Below are 21491 nucleotides of genomic sequence, written 5' to 3' on the forward strand. Positions count from 1 at the left end.
AGAAATAGACATGTTTCTGCAAGTTTGGTCAACCCCATGTAAGTTATGGGGCAGTAACAGCACACTTTTCAAAACGTGTTTTTCAGCCCGAAATAAACGCGTTTTTTCAGACAACTGAATCCCCATGTAACAGCAAGGCTCAGAAGAGCCCACACACTCAGCTCTTAACCCCAGTGTGCAGAAAGGGTAAAAACGTGTTTTTCAGCAGAAATAAACATGTTTCTGCAAGTTTTGTCAACCCCATGTAAGTTATGGGGCAGTAACAGAACACTTTTCAAAACGTGTTTTTCAGCCCGAAATAAACGCGTTTTTTCAGACAACTGAATCCCCATGCAACAGCAAGGCTCAGAAGAGCCCACACACTCAGCTCTTAACCCCAGTGTGCAGAAAGAGTCAAAACGTGTTTTTCAGCAGAAATAAACATGTTTCTGCAAGTTTGGTCAACCCCATGTAAGTTATGGGACAGTAACAGAACACTTTTCAAAACGTGTTTTTCAGCCCGAAATAAACGCGTTTTTTCAGACAACTGAATCCCCATGTAACAGCAAGGCTCAGAGGAGCCACACACTCAGCTCTTAACCCCAGTGTGCAGAAAGGGTCAAAACGTGTTTTTCAGCAGAAATAAACATGTTTCTGCAAGTTTGGTCAACCCCATGTAAGTTATGGGACAGTAACAGAACACTTTTCAAAACGTGTTTTTCAGCCCGAAATAAACGCGTTTTTTCAGACAACTGAATCCCCATGTAACAGCAAGGCTCAGAGGAGCCCACACACTCAGCTCTTAACCCCAGTGTGCAGAAAGGGTCAAAACGTGTTTTTCAGCAGAAATAAACATGTTTCTGCAAGTTTGGTCAACCCCATGTAAGTTATGGGGCAGTAACAGAACACTTTTCAAAACGTGTTTTTCAGCCCGAAATAAACGCGTTTTTTCAGACAACTGAATCCCCATGCAACAGCAAGGCTCAGAGGAGCCCACACACTCAGCTCTTAACCCCAGTGTGCAGAAAGAGTCAAAACGTGTTTTTCAGCAGAAATAGACATGTTTCTGCAAGTTTGGTCAACCCCATGTAAGTTATGGGGCAGTAACAGCACACTTTTCAAAACGTGTTTTTCAGCCCGAAATAAACGCGTTTTTTCAGACAACTGAATCCCCATGTAACAGCAAGGCTCAGAAGAGCCCACACACTCAGCTCTTAACCCCAGTGTGCAGAAAGAGTCAAAACGTGTTTTTCAGCAGAAATAGACATGTTTCTGCAAGTTTGGTCAACCCCATGTAAGTTATGGGGCAGTAACAGCACACTTTTCAAAACGTGTTTTTCAGCCCGAAATAAACGCGTTTTTTCAGACAACTGAATCCCCATGTAACAGCAAGGCTCAGAAGAGCCCACACACTCAGCTCTTAACCCCAGTGTGCAGAAAGAGTCAAAACGTGTTTTTCAGCAGAAATAGACATGTTTCTGCAAGTTTGGTCAACCCCATGTAAGTTATGGGGCAGTAACAGCACACTTTTCAAAACGTGTTTTTCAGCCCGAAATAAACGCGTTTTTTCAGACAACTGAATCCCCATGTAACAGCAAGGCTCAGAAGAGCCCACACACTCAGCTCTTAACCCCAGTGTGCAGAAAGGGTAAAAACGTGTTTTTCAGCAGAAATAAACATGTTTCTGCAAGTTTTGTCAACCCCATGTAAGTTATGGGGCAGTAACAGAACACTTTTCAAAACGTGTTTTTCAGCCCGAAATAAACGCGTTTTTTCAGACAACTGAATCCCCATGTAACAGCAAGGCTCAGAAGAGCCCACACACTCAGCTCTTAACCCCAGTGTGCAGAAAGGGTAAAAACGTGTTTTTCAGCAGAAATAAAGATGTTTCTGCAAGTTTGGTCAACCCCATGTAAGTTATGGGGCAGTAACAGAACACTTTTCAAAACGTGTTTTTCATCCCGAAATAAACGCGTTTTTTCAGACAACTGAATCCCCATGTAACAGCAAGGCTCAGAAGAGCCCACACACTCAGCTCTTAACCCCAGTGTGCAGAAAGGGTCAAAACGTGTTTTTCAGCAGAAATAAACGTTTCTGCAAGTTTGGTCAACCCCATGTAAGTTATGGGGCAGTAACAGAACACTTTTCAAAACGTGTTTTTCAGCCCGAAATAAACGCGTTTTTTCAGACAACTGAATCCCCATGTAACAGCAAGGCTCAGAGGAGCCCACACACTCAGCTCTTAACCCCAGTGTGCAGAAAGGGTCACAACGTGTTTTTCAGCAGAAATAAACATGTTTCTGCAAGTTTGGTCAACCCCATGTAAGTTATGGGACAGTAACAGAACACTTTTCAAAACGTGTTTTTCAGCCCGAAATAAACGCGTTTTTTCAGACAACTGAATCCCCATGTAACAGCAAGGCTCAGAGGAGCCCACACACTCAGCTCTTAACCCCAGTGTGCAGAAAGGGTCAAAACGTGTTTTTCAGCAGAAATAAACATGTTTCTGCAAGTTTGGTCAACCCCATGTAAGTTATGGGGCAGTAACAGAACACTTTTCAAAACGTGTTTTTCAGCCCGAAATAAACGCGTTTTTTCAGACAACTGAATCCCCATGTAACAGCAAGGCTCAGAGGAGCCCACACACTCAGCTCTTAACCCCAGTGTGCAGAAAGGGTCAAAACGTGTTTTTCAGCAGAAATAAACATGTTTCTGCAAGTTTGGTCAACCCCATGTAAGTTATGGGACAGTAACAGAACACTTTTCAAAACGTGTTTTTCAGCCCGAAATAAACGCGTTTTTTCAGACAACTGAATCCCCATGTAACAGCAAGGCTCAGAGAAGCCCACACACTCAGCTCTTAACCCCAGTGTGCAGAAAGGGTCAAAACGTGTTTTTCAGCAGAAATAAACATGTTTCTTCAAGTTTGGTCAACCCCATGTAAGTTATGGGGCAGTAACAGAACACTTTTCAAAACGTGTTTTTCAGCCCGAAATAAACGCGTTTTTTCAGACAACTGAATCCCCATGTAACAGCAAGGCTCAGAGGAGCCCACACACTCAGATCTTAACCCCAGTGTGCAGAAAGGGTCAAAACGTGTTTTTCAGCAGAAATAAACATGTTTCTGCAAGTTTGGTCAACCCCATGTAAGTTATGGGACAGTAACAGAACACTTTTCAAAACGTGTTTTTCAGCCCGAAATAAACGCGTTTTTTCAGACAGCTGAATCCCCATGCAACAGCAAGGCTCAGAAGAGCCCACACACTCAGCTCTTAACCCCAGTGTGCAGAAAGAGTCAAAACGTGTTTTTCAGCAGAAATAAACATGTTTCTGCAAGTTTGGTCAACCCCATGTAAGTTATGGGGCAGTAACAGAACACTTTTCAAAACGTGTTTTTCAGCCCGAAATAAACGCGTTTTTTCAGACAACTGAATCCCCATGCAACAGCAAGGCTCAGAAGAGCCCACACACTCAGCTCTTAACCCCAGTGTGCAGAAAGAGTCAAAACGTGTTTTTCAGCAGAAATAAACATGTTTCTGCAAGTTTGGTCAACCCCATGTAAGTTATGGGGCAGTAACAGCACACTTTTCAAAACGTGTTTTTCAGCCCAAAATAAACGCGTTTTTTCAGACAACTGAATCCCCATGTAACAGCAAGGCTCAGAGGAGCCCACACACTCAGCTCTTAACCCCAGTGTGCAGAAAGGGTCACAACGTGTTTTTCAGCAGAAATAAACATGTTTCTGCAAGTTTGGTCAACCCCATGTAAGTTATGGGACAGTAACAGAACACTTTTCAAAACGTGTTTTTCAGCCCGAAATAAACGCGTTTTTTTAGACAACTGAATCCCCATGTAACAGCAAGGCTCAGAAGAGCCCACACACTCAGCTCTTAACCCCAGTGTGCAGAAAGGGTCAAAACGTGTTTTTCAGCAGAAATAAACATGTTTCTGCAAGTTTGGTCAACCCCATGTAAGTTATGGGGCAGTAACAGAACACTTTTCAAAACGTGTTTTTCAGCCCGAAATAAACGCGTTTTTTCAGACAACTGAATCCCCATGCAACAGCAAGGCTCAGAAGAGCCCACACACTCAGCTCTTATCCCCAGTGTGCAGAAAGAGTCAAAACGTGTTTTTCAGCAGAAATAGACATGTTTCTGCAAGTTTGGTCAACCCCATGTAAGTTATGGGGCAGTAACAGCACACTTTTCAAAACGTGTTTTTCAGCCCGAAATAAACGCGTTTTTTCAGACAACTGAATCCTCATGTAACAGCAAGGCTCAGAAGAGCCCACACACTCAGTTCTTAACCCCAGTGTGCAGAAAGGGTAAAAACGTGTTTTTCAGCAGAAATAAACATGTTTCTGCAAGTTTGGTCAACCCCATGTAAGTTATGGGGCAGTAACAGCACACTTTTCAAAACGTGTTTTTCAGCCCGAAATAAACGCGTTTTTTCAGACAACTGAATCCCCATGTAACAGCAAGGCTCAGAGGAGCCCACACACTCAGCTCTTAACCCCAGTGTGCAGAAAGGGTCACAACGTGTTTTTCAGCAGAAATAAACATGTTTCTGCAAGTTTGGTCAACCCCATGTAAGTTATGGGACAGTAACAGAACACTTTTCAAAACGTGTTTTTCAGCCCGAAATAAACGCGTTTTTTCAGACAACTGAATCCCCATGTAACAGCAAGGCTCAGAGGAGCCCACACACTCAGCTCTTAACCCCAGTGTGCAGAAAGGGTCAAAACGTGTTTTTCAGCAGAAATAAACATGTTTCTGCAAGTTTGGTCAACCCCATGTAAGTTATGGGACAGTAACAGAACACTTTTCAAAACGTGTTTTTCAGCCCGAAATAAACGCGTTTTTTCAGACAACTGAATCCCCATGTAACAGCAAGGCTCAGAGGAGCCCACACACTCAGCTCTTAACCCCAGTGTGCAGAAAGGGTCAAAACGTGTTTTTCAGCAGAAATAAACATGTTTCTGCAAGTTTGGTCAACCCCATGTAAGTTATGGTGCAGTAACAGAACACTTTTCAAAACGTGTTTTTCAGCCCGAAATAAACGCGTTTTTTCAGACAACTGAATCCCCATGTATCAGCAAGGCTCAGAGGAGCCCACACACTCAGATCTTAACCCCAGTGTTCAGAAAGGGTCAAAACGTGTTTTTCAGCAGAAATAAACATGTTTCTGCAAGTTTGGTCAACCCCATGTAAGTTATGGGACAGTAACAGAACACTTTTCAAAACGTGTTTTTCAGCCCGAAATAAACGCGTTTTTTCAGACAACTGAATCCCCATGCAACAGCAAGGCTCAGAAGAGCCCACACACTCAGCTCTTAACCCCAGTGTGCAGAAAGAGTCAAAACGTGTTTTTCAGCAGAAATAAACATGTTTCTGCAAGTTTGGTCAACCCCATGTAAGTTAATGGGCAGTAACAGAACACTTTTCAAAACGTGTTTTTCAGCCCGAAATAAACGCGTTTTTTCAGACAACTGAATCCCCATGCAACAGCAAGGCTCAGAAGAGCCCACACACTCAGCTCTTAACCCCAGTGTGCAGAAAGAGTCAAAACGTGTTTTTCAGCAGAAATAGACATGTTTCTGCAAGTTTGGTCAACCCCATGTAAGTTATGGGGCAGTAACAGCACACTTTTCAAAACGTGTTTTTCAGCCCGAAATAAACGCGTTTTTTCAGACAACTGAATCCCCATGTAACAGCAAGGCTCAGAAGAGCCCACACACTCAGCTCTTAACCCCAGTGTGCAGAAAGAGTCAAAACGTGTTTTTCAGCAGAAATAGACATGTTTCTGCAAGTTTGGTCAACCCCATGTAAGTTATGGGGCAGTAACAGCACACTTTTCAAAACGTGTTTTTCAGCCCGAAATAAACGCGTTTTTTCAGACAACTGAATCCCCATGTAACAGCAAGGCTCAGAGGAGCCCACACACTCAGATCTTAACCCCAGTGTGCAGAAAGGGTCAAAACGTGTTTTTCAGCAGAAATAAACATGTTTCTGCAAGTTTGGTCAACCCCATGTAAGTTATGGGACAGTAACAGAACACTTTTCAAAACGTGTTTTTCAGCCCGAAATAAACGCGTTTTTTCAGACAGCTGAATCCCCATGCAACAGCAAGGCTCAGAAGAGCCCACACACTCAGCTCTTAACCCCAGTGTGCAGAAAGAGTCAAAACGTGTTTTTCAGCAGAAATAAACATGTTTCTGCAACTTTGGTCAACCCCATGTAAGTTATGGGGCAGTAACAGCACACTTTTCAAAACGTGTTTTTCAGCCCGAAATAAACGCGTTTTTTCAGACAACTGAATCCCCATGTAACAGCAAGGCTCAGAGGAGCCCACACACTCAGCTCTTAACCCCAGTGTGCAGAAAGGGTCACAACGTGTTTTTCAGCAGAAATAAACATGTTTCTGCAAGTTTGGTCAACCCCATGTAAGTTATGGGGCAGTAACAGCACACTTTTCAAAACGTGTTTTTCAGCCCGAAATAAACGCGTTTTTTCAGACAACTGAATCCCCATGTAACAGCAAGGCTCAGAAGAGCCCACACACTCAGCTCTTAACCCCAGTGTGCAGAAAGGGTAAAAACGTGTTTTTCAGCAGAAATAAACATGTTTCTGCAAGTTTTGTCAACCCCATGTAAGTTATGGGGCAGTAACAGAACACTTTTCAAAACGTGTTTTTCAGCCCGAAATAAACGCGTTTTTTCAGACAACTGAATCCCCATGCAACAGCAAGGCTCAGAAGAGCCCACACACTCAGCTCTTAACCCCAGTGTGCAGAAAGAGTCAAAACGTGTTTTTCAGCAGAAATAAACATGTTTCTGCAAGTTTGGTCAACCCCATGTAAGTTATGGGACAGTAACAGAACACTTTTCAAAACGTGTTTTTCAGCCCGAAATAAACGCGTTTTTTCAGACAACTGAATCCCCATGTAACAGCAAGGCTCAGAGGAGCCCACACACTCAGCTCTTAACCCCAGTGTGCAGAAAGGGTCAAAACGTGTTTTTCAGCAGAAATAAACATGTTTCTGCAAGTTTGGTCAACCCCATGTAAGTTATGGGACAGTAACAGAACACTTTTCAAAACGTGTTTTTCAGCCCGAAATAAACGCGTTTTTTCAGACAACTGAATCCCCATGTAACAGCAAGGCTCAGAGGAGCCCACACACTCAGCTCTTAACCCCAGTGTGCAGAAAGGGTCAAAACGTGTTTTTCAGCAGAAATAAACATGTTTCTGCAAGTTTGGTCAACCCCATGTAAGTTATGGGGCAGTAACAGAACACTTTTCAAAACGTGTTTTTATGCCCGAAATAAACGCGTTTTTTCAGACAACTGAATCCCCATGCAACAGCAAGGCTCAGAAGAGCCCACACACTCAGCTCTTAACCCCAGTGTGCAGAAAGAGTCAAAACGTGTTTTTCAGCAGAAATAGACATGTTTCTGCAAGTTTGGTCAACCCCATGTAAGTTATGGGGCAGTAACAGCACACTTTTCAAAACGTGTTTTTCAGCCCGAAATAAACGCGCTTTTTCAGACAACTGAATCCCCATGTAACAGCAAGGCTCAGAAGAGCCCACACACTCAGCTCTTAACCCCAGTGTGCAGAAAGGGTAAAAACGTGTTTTTCAGCAGAAATAAACATGTTTCTGCAAGTTTGGTCAACCCCATGTAAGTTATGGGGCAGTAACAGAACACTTTTCAAAACGTGTTTTTCAGCCCGAAATAAACGCGTTTTTTCAGACAACTGAATCCCCATGTAACAGCAAGGCTCAGAAGAGCCCACACACTCAGCTCTTAACCCCAGTGTGCAGAAAGGGTCAAAACGTGTTTTTCAGCAGAAATAAACATGTTTCTGCAAGTTTGGTCAACCCCATGTAAGTTATGGGGCAGTAACAGAACACTTTTCAAAACGTGTTTTTCAGCCCGAAATAAACGCGTTTTTTCAGACAACTGAATCCCCATGTAACAGCAAGGCTCAGAAGAGCCCACACACTCAGCTCTTAACCCCAGTGTGCAGAAAGGGTAAAAACGTGTTTTTCAGCAGAAATAAACATGTTTCTGCAAGTTTGGTCAACCCCATGTAAGTTATGGGGCAGTAACAGAACACTTTTCAAAACGTGTTTTTCAGCCCGAAATAAACGCGTTTTTTCAGACAACTGAATCCCCATGTAACAGCAAGGCTCAGAAGAGCCCACACACTCAGCTCTTAACCCCAGTGTGCAGAAAGGGTCAAAACGTGTTTTTCAGCAGAAATAAACATGTTTCTGCAAGTTTGGTCAACCCCATGTAAGTTATGGGGCAGTAACAGAACACTTTTCAAAACGTGTTTTTCAGCCCGAAATAAACGCGTTTTTTCAGACAACTGAATCCCCATGTAACAGCAAGGCTCAGAGGAGCCCACACACTCAGCTCTTAACCCCAGTGTGCAGAAAGGGTCACAACGTGTTTTTCAGCAGAAATAAACATGTTTCTGCAAGTTTGGTCAACCCCATGTAAGTTATGGGGCAGTAACAGAACACTTTTCAAAACGTGTTTTTCAGCCCGAAATAAACGCGTTTTTTCAGACAACTGAATCCCCATGTAACAGCAAGGCTCAGAGGAGCCCACACACTCAGATCTTAACCCCAGTGTTCAGAAAGGGTCAAAACGTGTTTTTCAGCAGAAATAAACATGTTTCTGCAAGTTTGGTCAACCCCATGTAAGTTATGGGACAGTAACAGAACACTTTTCAAAACGTGTTTTTCAGCCCGAAATAAACGCGTTTTTTCAGACAACTGAATCCCCATGCAACAGCAAGGCTCAGAAGAGCCCACACACTCAGCTCTTAACCCCAGTGTGCAGAAAGAGTCAAAACGTGTTTTTCAGCAGAAATAAACATGTTTCTGCAAGTTTGGTCAACCCCATGTAAGTTAATGGGCAGTAACAGAACACTTTTCAAAACGTGTTTTTCAGCCCGAAATAAACGCGTTTTTTCAGACAACTGAATCCCCATGCAACAGCAAGGCTCAGAAGAGCCCACACACTCAGCTCTTAACCCCAGTGTGCAGAAAGAGTCAAAACGTGTTTTTCAGCAGAAATAGACATGTTTCTGCAAGTTTGGTCAACCCCATGTAAGTTATGGGGCAGTAACAGAACACTTTTCAAAACGTGTTTTTCAGCCCGAAATAAACGCGTTTTTTCAGACAACTGAATCCCCATGTAACAGCAAGGCTCAGAAGAGCCCACACACTCAGCTCTTAACCCCAGTGTGCAGAAAGAGTCAAAACGTGTTTTTCAGCAGAAATAGACATGTTTCTGCAAGTTTGGTCAACCCCATGTAAGTTATGGGGCAGTAACAGCACACTTTTCAAAACGTGTTTTTCAGCCCGAAATAAACGCGTTTTTTCAGACAACTGAATCCCCATGTAACAGCAAGGCTCAGAGGAGCCCACACACTCAGCTCTTAACCCCAGTGTGCAGAAAGGGTCACAACGTGTTTTTCAGCAGAAATAAACATGTTTCTGCAAGTTTGGTCAACCCCATGTAAGTTATGGGACAGTAACAGAACACTTTTCAAAACGTGTTTTTCAGCCCGAAATAAACGCGTTTTTTCAGACAAATGAATCCCCATGTAACAGCAAGGCTCAGAGGAGCCCACACACTCAGCTCTTAACCCCAGTGTGCAGAAAGGGTCAAAACGTGTTTTTCAGCAGAAATAAACATGTTTCTGCAAGTTTGGTCAACCCCATGTAAGTTATGGGGCAGTAACAGAACACTTTTCAAAACGTGTTTTTCAGCCCGAAATAAACGCGTTTTTTCAGACAACTGAATCCCCATGTAACAGCAAGGCTCAGAGGAGCCCACACACTCAGCTCTTAACCCCAGTGTGCAGAAAGGGTCAAAACGTGTTTTTCAGCAGAAATAAACATGTTTCTGCAAGTTTGGTCAACCCCATGTAAGTTATGGGACAGTAACAGAACACTTTTCAAAACGTGTTTTTCAGCCCGAAATAAACGCGTTTTTTCAGACAACTGAATCCCCATGTAACAGCAAGGCTCAGAGAAGCCCACACACTCAGCTCTTAACCCCAGTGTGCAGAAAGGGTCAAAACGTGTTTTTCAGCAGAAATAAACATGTTTCTGCAAGTTTGGTCAACCCCATGTAAGTTATGGGGCAGTAACAGAACACTTTTCAAAACGTGTTTTTCAGCCCGAAATAAACGCGTTTTTTCAGACAGCTGAATCCCCATGCAACAGCAAGGCTCAGAAGAGCCCACACACTCAGCTCTTAACCCCAGTGTGCAGAAAGAGTCAAAACGTGTTTTTCAGCAGAAATAAACATGTTTCTGCAACTTTGGTCAACCCCATGTAAGTTATGGGGCAGTAACAGAACACTTTTCAAAACGTGTTTTTCAGCCCGAAATAAACGCGTTTTTTCAGACAACTGAATCCCCATGCAACAGCAAGGCTCAGAAGAGCCCACACACTCAGCTCTTAACCCCAGTGTGCAGAAAGAGTCAAAACGTGTTTTTCAGCAGAAATAGACATGTTTCTGCAAGTTTGGTCAACCCCATGTAAGTTATGGGGCAGTAACAGCACACTTTTCAAAACGTGTTTTTCAGCTCGAAATAAACGCGTTTTTTCAGACAACTGAATCCCCATGTAACAGCAAGGCTCAGAAGAGCCCACACACTCAGCTCTTAACCCCAGTGTGCAGAAAGGGTCAAAACGTGTTTTTCAGCAGAAATAAACATGTTTCTGCAAGTTTGGTCAACCCCATGTAAGTTATGGGGCAGTAACAGAACACTTTTCAAAACGTGTTTTTCAGCCCGAAATAAACGCGTTTTTTCAGACAACTGAATCCCCATGTAACAGCAAGGCTCAGAGGAGCCCACACACTCAGATCTTAACCCCAGTGTGCAGAAAGGGTCAAAACGTGTTTTTCAGCAGAAATAAACATGTTTCTGCAAGTTTGGTCAACCCCATGTAAGTTATGGGACAGTAACAGAACACTTTTCAAAACGTGTTTTTCAGCCCGAAATAAACGCGTTTTTTCAGACAGCTGAATCCCCATGCAACAGCAAGGCTCAGAAGAGCCCACACACTCAGCTCTTAACCCCAGTGTGCAGAAAGAGTCAAAACGTGTTTTTCAGCAGAAATAAACATGTTTCTGCAACTTTGGTCAACCCCATGTAAGTTATGGGGCAGTAACAGAACACTTTTCAAAACGTGTTTTTCAGCCCGAAATAAACGCGTTTTTTCAGACAACTGAATCCCCATGCAACAGCAAGGCTCAGAAGAGCCCACACACTCAGCTCTTAACCCCAGTGTGCAGAAAGAGTCAAAACGTGTTTTTCAGCAGAAATAGACATGTTTCTGCAAGTTTGGTCAACCCCATGTAAGTTATGGGGCAGTAACAGCACACTTTTCAAAACGTGTTTTTCAGCTCGAAATAAACGCGTTTTTTCAGACAACTGAATCCCCATGTAACAGCAAGGCTCAGAAGAGCCCACACACTCAGCTCTTAACCCCAGTGTGCAGAAAGAGTCAAAACGTGTTTTTCAGCAGAAATAAACATGTTTCTGCAAGTTTGGTCAACCCCATGTAAGTTATGGGGCAGTAACAGCACACTTTTCAAAACGTGTTTTTCAGCCCGAAATAAACGCGTTTTTTCAGACAACTGAATCCCCATGTAACAGCAAGGCTCAGAGGAGCCCACACACTCAGCTCTTAACCCCAGTGTGCAGAAAGGGTCACAACGTGTTTTTCAGCAGAAATAAACATGTTTCTGCAAGTTTGGTCAACCCCATGTAAGTTATGGGGCAGTAACAGAACACTTTTCAAAACGTGTTTTTCAGCCCGAAATAAACGCGTTTTTTCAGACAACTGAATCCCCATGCAACAGCAAGGCTCAGAAGAGCCCACACACTCAGCTCTTAACCCCAGTGTGCAGAAAGAGTCAAAACGTGTTTTTCAGCAGAAATAGACATGTTTCTGCAAGTTTGGTCAACCCCATGTAAGTTATGGGGCAGTAACAGAACACTTTTCAAAACGTGTTTTTCAGCCCGAAATAAACGCGTTTTTTCAGACAACTGAATCCTCATGTAACAGCAAGGCTCAGAAGAGCCCACACACTCAGCTCTTAACCCCAGTGTGCAGAAAGGGTAAAAACGTGTTTTTCAGCAGAAATAAACATGTTTCTGCAAGTTTGGTCAACCCCATGTAAGTTATGGGGCAGTAACAGCACACTTTTCAAAACGTGTTTTTCAGCCCGAAATAAACGCGTTTTTTCAGACAACTGAATCCCCATGTAACAGCAAGGCTCAGAGGAGCCCACACACTCAGCTCTTAACCCCAGTGTGCAGAAAGGGTCACAACGTGTTTTTCAGCAGAAATAAACATGTTTCTGCAAGTTTGGTCAACCCCATGTAAGTTATGGGACAGTAACAGAACACTTTTCAAAACGTGTTTTTCAGCCCGAAATAAACGCGTTTTTTCAGACAACTGAATCCCCATGTAACAGCAAGGCTCAGAGGAGCCCACACACTCAGCTCTTAACCCCAGTGTGCAGAAAGGGTCAAAACGTGTTTTTCAGCAGAAATAAACATGTTTCTGCAAGTTTGGTCAACCCCATGTAAGTTATGGGACAGTAACAGAACACTTTTCAAAACGTGTTTTTCAGCCCGAAATAAACGCGTTTTTTCAGACAACTGAATCCCCATGTAACAGCAAGGCTCAGAGGAGCCCACACACTCAGCTCTTAACCCCAGTGTGCAGAAAGGGTCAAAACGTGTTTTTCAGCAGAAATAAACATGTTTCTGCAAGTTTGGTCAACCCCATGTAAGTTATGGGGCAGTAACAGAACACTTTTCAAAACGTGTTTTTCAGCCCGAAATAAACGCGTTTTTTCAGACAACTGAATCCCCATGCAACAGCAAGGCTCAGAAGAGCCCACACACTCAGCTCTTAACCCCAGTGTGCAGAAAGAGTCAAAACGTGTTTTTCAGCAGAAATAAACATGTTTCTGCAAGTTTGGTCAACCCCATGTAAGTTAATGGGCAGTAACAGAACACTTTTCAAAACGTGTTTTTCAGCCCGAAATAAGCGCGTTTTTTCAGACAACTGAATCCCCATGCAACAGCAAGGCTCAGAAGAGCCCACACACTCAGCTCTTAACCCCAGTGTGCAGAAAGAGTCAAAACGTGTTTTTCAGCAGAAATAGACATGTTTCTGCAAGTTTGGTCAACCCCATGTAAGTTATGGGGCAGTAACAGCACACTTTTCAAAACGTGTTTTTCAGCCCGAAATAAACGCGTTTTTTCAGACAACTGAATCCCCATGTAACAGCAAGGCTCAGAAGAGCCCACACACTCAGCTCTTAACCCCAGTGTGCAGAAAGGGTAAAAACGTGTTTTTCAGCAGAAATAAACATGTTTCTGCAAGTTTGGTCATCCCCATGTAAGTTATGGGGCAGTAACAGAACACTTTTCAAAACGTGTTTTTCAGCCCGAAATAAACGCGTTTTTTCAGACAACTGAATCCCCATGTAACAGCAAGGCTCAGAAGAGCCCACACACTCAGCTCTTAACCCCAGTGTGCAGAAAGGGTCAAAACGTGTTTTTCAGCAGAAATAAACATGTTTCTGCAAGTTTGGTCAACCCCATGTAAGTTATGGGGCAGTAACAGAACACTTTTCAAAACGTGTTTTTCAGCCCAAAATAAACGCGTTTTTTCAGACAACTGAATCCCCATGTAACAGCAAGGCTCAGAGGAGCCCACACACTCAGCTCTTAACCCCAGTGTGCAGAAAGGGTCACAACGTGTTTTTCAGCAGAAATAAACATGTTTCTGCAAGTTTGGTCAACCCCATGTAAGTTATGGGACAGTAACAGAACACTTTTCAAAACGTGTTTTTCAGCCCGAAATAAACGCGTTTTTTCAGACAACTGAATCCCCATGTAACAGCAAGGCTCAGAGGAGCCCACACACTCAGCTCTTAACCCCAGTGTGCAGAAAGGGTCAAAACGTGTTTTTCAGCAGAAATAAACATGTTTCTGCAAGTTTGGTCAACCCCATGTAAGTTATGGGGCAGTAACAGAACACTTTTCAAAACGTGTTGTTCAGCCCGAAATAAACGCGTTTTTTCAGACAACTGAATCCCCATGTAACAGCAAGGCTCAGAGGAGCCCACACACTCAGCTCTTAACCCCAGTGTGCAGAAAGGGTCACAACGTGTTTTTCAGCAGAAATAAACATGTTTCTGCAAGTTTGGTCAACCCCATGTAAGTTATGGGACAGTAACAGAACACTTTTCAAAACGTGTTTTTCAGCCCGAAATAAACGCGTTTTTTCAGACAACTGAATCCACATGTAACAGCAAGGCTCAGAAGAGCCCACACACTCAGCTCTTAACCCCAGTGTGCAGAAAGGGTAAAAACGTGTTTTTCAGCAGAAATAAACATGTTTCTGCAAGTTTGGTCATCCCCATGTAAGTTATGGGGCAGTAACAGAACACTTTTCAAAACGTGTTTTTCAGCCCGAAATAAACGCGTTTTTTCAGACAACTGAATCCCCATGCAACAGCAAGGCTCAGAAGAGCCCACACACTCAGCTCTTAACCCCAGTGTGCAGAAAGAGTCAAAACGTGTTTTTCAGCAGAAATAAACATGTTTCTGCAAGTTTGGTCAACCCCATGTAAGTTATGGGGCAGTAACAGCACACTTTTCAAAACGTGTTTTTCAGCCCGAAATAAACGCGTTTTTTCAGACAACTGAATCCCCATGTAACAGCAAGGCTCAGAAGAGCCCACACACTCAGCTCTTAACCCCAGTGTGCAGAAAGGGTCAAAACGTGTTTTTCAGCAGAAATAAACATGTTTCTGCAAGTTTGGTCAACCCCATGTAAGGTATGGGGCAGTAACAGAACACTTTTCAAAACGTGTTTTTCAGCCCGAAATAAACGCGTTTTTTCAGACAACTGAATCCCCATGTAACAGCAAGGCTCAGAGGAGCCCACACACTCAGCTCTTAACCCCAGTGTGCAGAAAGGGTCACAACGTGTTTTTCAACAGAAATAAACATGTTTCTGCAAGTTTGGTCAACCCTATGTAAGTTATGGGACAGTAACAGAACACTTTTCAAAACGTGTTTTTCAGCCCGAAATAAACGCGTTTTTTCAGACAACTGAATCCCCATGTAACAGCAAGGCTCAGAAGAGCCCACACACTCAGCTCTTAACCCCAGTGTGCAGAAAGGGTAAAAACGTGTTTTTCAGCAGAAATAAACATGTTTCTGCAAGTTTGGTCAACCCCATGTAAGTTATGGGACAGTAACAGAACACTTTCAAAACGTGTTTTTCAGCCCGAAATGAACGCGTTTTTTCAGACAACTGAATCCCCATGTAACAGCAAGGCTCAGAGGAGCCCACACACTCAGCTCTTAACCCCAGTGTGCAGAAAGGGACAAAACGTGTTTTTCAGCAGAAATAAACATGTTTCTGCAAGTTTGGTCAACCCCATGTAAGTTATGGGGCAGTAACAGAACACTTTTCAAAACCTGTTTTTCAGCCCGAAATAAACGCGTTTTTTCAGACAACTGAATCCCCATGTAACAGCAAGGCTCAGAGGAGCCCACACACTCAGCTCTTAACCCCAGTGTGCAGAAAGGGTCACAACGTGTTTTTCAGCAGAAATAAACATGTTTCTGCAAGTTTGGTCAACCCCATGTAAGTTATGGGACAGTAACAGAACACTTTTCAAAACGTGTTTTTCAGCCCGAAATAAACGCGTTTTTTCAGACAACTGAATCCCCATGTAACAGCAAGGCTCAGAGGAGCCCACACACTCAGCTCTTAACCCCAGTGTGCAGAAAGGGTCAAAACGTGTTTTTCAGAAGAAATAAACATGTTTCTGCAAGTTTGGTCAACCCCATGTAAGTTATGGGGCAGTAACAGAACACTTTTCAAAACGTGTTTTTCAGCCCGAAATAAACGCGTTTTTTCAGACAACTGAATCCCCATGTAACAGCAAGGCTCAGAGGAGCCCACACACTCAGCTCTTAACCCCAGTGTGCAGAAAGGGTCACAACGTGTTTTTCAGCAGAAATAAACATGTTTCTGCAAGTTTGGTCAACCCCATGTAAGTTATGGGACAGTAACAGAACACTTTTCAAAACGTGTTTTTCAGCCCGAAATAAATGCGTTTTTTCAGACAACTGAATCCCCATGTAACAGCAAGGCTCAGAGGAGCCCACACACTCAGCTCTTAACCCCAGTGTGCAGAAAGGGTCAAAACGTGTTTTTCAGCAGAAATAAACATGTTTCTGCAAGTTTGGTCAACCCCATGTAAGTTATGGGGCAGTAACAGAACACTTTTCAAAACGTGTTTTTCAGCCCGAAATAAACGCGTTTTTTCAGACAACTGAATCCCCATGTAACAGCAAGGCTCAGAGGAGCCCACACACTCAGCTCTTAACCCCAGTGTGCAGAAAGGGTCAAAACGTGTTTTTCAGCAGAAATAAACATGTTTCTGCAAGTTTGGTCAACCCCATGTAAGTTATGGGGCAGTAACAGAACACTTTTCAAAACGTGTTTTTCAGCCCGAAATAAACGCGTTTTTTCAGACAACTGAATCCCCATGTATCAGCAAGGCTCAGAGGAGCACACACACTCAGATCTTAACCCCAGTGTTCAGAAAGGGTCAAAACGTGTTTTTCAGCAGAAATAAACATGTTTCTGCAAGTTTGGTCAACCCCATGTAAGTTATGGGACAGTAACAGAACACTTTTCAAAACGTGTTTTTCAGCCCGAAATAAACGCGTTTTTTCAGACAACTGAATCCCCATGCAACAGCAAGGCTCAGAAGAGCCCACACACTCAGCTCTTAACCCCAGTGTGCAGAAAGAGTCAAAACGTGTTTTTCAGCAGAAATAGACATGTTTCTGCAAGTTTGGTCAACCCCATGTAAGTTATGGGGCAGTAACAGCACACTTTTCAAAACGTGTTTTTCAGCCCGAAATAAACGCGTTTTTTCAGACAACTGAATCCCCATGCAACAGCAAGGCTCAGAAGAGCCCACACACTCAGCTCTTAACCCCAGTGTGCAGAAAGAGTCAAAACGTGTTTTTCAGCAGAAATAGACATGTTTCTGCAAGTTTGGTCAACCCCATGTAAGTTATGGGGCAGTAACAGCACACTTTTCAAAACGTGTTTTTCAGCCCGAAATAAACGCGTTTTTTCAGACAGCTGAATCCCCATGCAACAGCAAGGCTCAGAAGAGCCCACACACTCAGCTCTTAACCCCAGTGTGCAGAAAGAGTCAAAACGTGTTTTTCAGCAGAAATAAACATGTTTCTGCAACTTTGGTCAACCCCATGTAAGTTATGGGGCAGTAACAGCACACTTTTCAAAACGTGTTTTTCAGCCCGAAATAAACGCGTTTTTTCAGACAACTGAATCCCCATGTAACAGCAAGGCTCAGAGGAGCCCACACACTCAGCTCTTAACCCCAGTGTGCAGAAAGGGTCACAACGTGTTTTTCAGCAGAAATAAACATGTTTCTGCAAGTTTGGTCAACCCCATGTAAGTTATGGGGCAGTAACAGCACACTTTTCAAAACGTGTTTTTCAGCCCGAAATAAACGCGTTTTTTCAGACAACTGAATCCCCATGTAACAGCAAGGCTCAGAGGAGCCCACACACTCAGCTCTTAACCCCAGTGTGCAGAAAGGGTCACAACGTGTTTTTCAGCAGAAATAAACATGTTTCTGCAAGTTTGGTCAACCCCATGTAAGTTATGGGACAGTAACAGAACACTTTTCAAAACGTGTTTTTCAGCCCGAAATAAACGCGTTTTTTCAGACAACTGAATCCCCATGTAACAGCAAGGCTCAGAGGAGCCCACACACTCAGCTCTTAACCCCAGTGTGCAGAAAGGGTCAAAACGTGTTTTTCAGCAGAAATAAACATGTTTCTGCAAGTTTGGTCAACCCCATGTAAGTTATGGGGCAGTAACAGAACACTTTTCAAAACGTGTTTTTCAGCCCGAAATAAACGCGTTTTTTCAGACAACTGAATCCCCATGTAACAGCAAGGCTCAGAGGAGCCCACACACTCAGCTCTTAACCCCAGTGTGCAGAAAGGGTCAAAACGTGTTTTTCAGCAGAAATAAACATGTTTCTGCAAGTTTGGTCAACCCCATGTAAGTTATGGGGCAGTAACAGAACACTTTTCAAAACGTGTTTTTCAGCCCGAAATAAACGCGTTTTTTCAGACAACTGAATCCCCATGTAACAGCAAGGCTCAGAGGAGCCCACACACTCAGCTCTTAACCCCAGTGTGCAGAAAGGGTCAAAACGTGTTTTTCAGCAGAAATAAACATGTTTCTGCAAGTTTGGTCAACCCCATGTAAGTTATGGGGCAGTAACAGAACACTTTTCAAAACGTGTTTTTCAGCCCGAAATAAACGCGTTTTTTCAGACAACTGAATCCCCATGTAACAGCAAGGCTCAGAGGAGCCCACACACTCAGATCTTAACCCCAGTGTGCAGAAAGGGTCAAAACGTGTTTTTCAGCAGAAATAAACATGTTTCTGCAAGTTTGGTCAACCCCATGTAAGTTATGGGACAGTAACAGAACACTTTTCAAAACGTGTTTTTCAGCCCGAAATAAACACGTTTTTTCAGACAGCTGAATCCCCATGCAACAGCAAGGCTCAGAAGAGCCCACACACTCAGCTCTTAACCCCAGTGTGCAGAAAGAGTCAAAACGTGTTTTTCAGCAGAAATAAACATGTTTCTGCAACTTTGGTCAACCCCATGTAAGTTATGGGGCAGTAACAGAACACTTTTCAAAACGTGTTTTTCAGCCCGAAATAAACGCGTTTTTTCAGACAACTGAATCCCCATGCAACAGCAAGGCTCAGAAGAGCCCACACACTCAGCTCTTAACCCCAGTGTGCAGAAAGAGTCAAAACGTGTTTTTCAGCAGAAATAGACATGTTTCTGCAAGTTTGGTCAACCCCATGTAAGTTATGGGGCAGTAACAGCACACTTTTCAAAACGTGTTTTTCAGCTCGAAATAAACGCATTTTTTCAGACAATTGAATCCCCATGTAACAGCAAGGCTCAGAAGAGCCCACACACTCAGCTCTTAACCCCAGTGTGCAGAAAGAGTCAAAACGTGTTTTTCCGCAGAAATAGACATGTTTCTGCAAGTTTGGTCAACCCCATGTAAGTTATGGGGCAGTAACAGCACACTTTTCAAAACGTGTTTTTCAGCCCGAAATAAACGCGTTTTTTCAGACAACTGAATCCCCATGTAACAGCAAGGCTCAGAGGAGCCCACACACTCAGCTCTTAACCCCAGTGTGCAGAAAGGGTCACAACGTGTTTTTCAGCAGAAATAAACATGTTTCTGCAAGTTTGGTCAACCCCATGTAAGTTATGGGACAGTAACAGAACACTTTTCAAAACGTGTTTTTCAGCCCGAAATAAACGCGTTTTTTCAGACAACTGAATCCCCATGTAACAGCAAGGCTCAGAGGAGCCCACACACTCTGCTCTTAACCCCAGTGTGCAGAAAGGGTCAAAACGTGTTTTTCAGCAGAAATAAACATGTTTCTGCAAGTTTGGTCAACCCCATGTAAGTTATGGGGCAGTAACAGAACACTTTTCAAAACGTGTTTTTCAGCCCGAAATAAACGCGTTTTTTCAGACAACTGAATCCCCATGTAACAGCAAGGCTCAGAAGAGCCCACACACTCAGCTCTTAACCCCAGTGTGCAGAAAGGGTAAAAACGTGTTTTTCAGCAGAAATAAACATGTTTCTGCAAGTTTGGTCATCCCCATGTAAGTTATGGGGCAGTAACAGCACACTTTTCAAAACGTGTTTTTCAGCCCGAAATAAACGCGTTTTTTCAGACAACTGAATCCCCATGTAACAGCAAGGCTCAGAAGAGCCCACACACTCAGCTCTTAACCCCAGTGTGCAGAAAGGGTCAAAACGTGTTTTTCAGCAGAAATAAACATGTTTCTGCAAGTTTGGTCAACCCCATGTAAGTTATGGGGCAGTAACAGAACACTTTTCAAAACGTGTTTTTCAGCCCGAAATAAACGCGTTTTTTCAGACAACTGAATCCCCATGTAACAGCAAGGCTCAGAAGAGCCCACACACTCAGCTCTTAACCCCAGTGTGCAGAAAGGGTCAAAACGTGTTTTTCAGCAGAAATAAACATGTTTCTGCAAGTTTGGTCAACCCCATGTAAGTTATGGGACAGTAACAGCACACTTTTCAAAACGTGTTTTTCAGCCCGAAATAAACGCGTTTTTTCAGACAACTGAATCCCCATGCAACAGCAAGGCTCAAAAGAGCCCACACACTCAGCTCTTAACCCCAGTGTGCAGAAAGAGTCAAAACGTGTTTTTCAGCAGAAATAAACATGTTTCTGCAAGTTTGGTCAACCCCATGTAAGTTATGGGGCAGTAACAGAACACTTTTCAAAACGTGTTTTTCAGCCCGAAATAAACGCGTTTTTTCAGACAACTGAATCCCCATGCAACAGCAAGGCTCAGAAGAGCCCACACACTCAGCTCTTAACCCCAGTGTGCAGAAAGGGTCAAAACGTGTTTTTCAGCAGAAATAAACATGTTTCTGCAAGTTTGGTCAACCCCATGTAAGTTATGGGGCAGTAACAGAACACTTTTCAAAACGTGTTTTTCAGCCCGAAATAAACGCGTTTTTTCAGACAACTGAATCTCCATGTAACAGCAAGGCTCAGAAGAGCCCACACACTCAGCTCTTAACCCCAGTGTGCAGAAAGGGTCAAAACGTGTTTTTCAGCAGAAATAAACATGTTTCTGCAAGTTTGGTCAACCCCATGTAAGTTATGGGGCAGTAACAGCACACTTTTCAAAACGTGTTTTTCAGCCCGAAATAAACGCGTTTTTTCAGACAACTGAATCCCCATGTAACAGCAAGGCTCAGAGGAGCCCACACACTCAGCTCTTAACCCCAGTGTGCAGAAAGGGTCACAACGTGTTTTTCAGCAGAAATAAACATGTTTCTGCAAGTTTGGTCAACCCCATGTAAGTTATGGGGCAGTAACAGAACACTTTTCAAAACGTGTTTTTCAGCCCGAAATAAACGCGTTTTTTCAGACAACTGAATCCCCATGCAACAGCAAGGCTCAGAAGAGCCCACACACTCAGCTCTTAACCCCAGTGTGCAGAAAGAGTCAAAACGTGTTTTTCAGCAGAAATAAACATGTTTCTGCAAGTTTGGTCAACCCCATGTAAGTTATGGGGCAGTAACAGCACATTTTTCAAAACGTGTTTTTCAGCCCGAAATAAACACGTTTTTTCAGACAACTGAATCCCCATGCAACAGCAAGGCTCAGAAGAGCCCACACACTCAGCTCTTAACCCCAGTGTGCAGAAAGAGTCAAAACGTGTTTTTCAACAGAAATAGACATGTTTCTGCAAGTTTGGTCAACCCCATGTAAGTTATGGGGCAGTAACAGCACACTTTTCA

This window comes from Lepisosteus platostomus, chromosome 13 (assembly GCF_059453375.1).
Source record: "Lepisosteus platostomus isolate fLepPlt1 chromosome 13, fLepPlt1.hap1, whole genome shotgun sequence".
Classification (NCBI taxonomy): domain Eukaryota; kingdom Metazoa; phylum Chordata; class Actinopteri; order Semionotiformes; family Lepisosteidae; genus Lepisosteus; species Lepisosteus platostomus.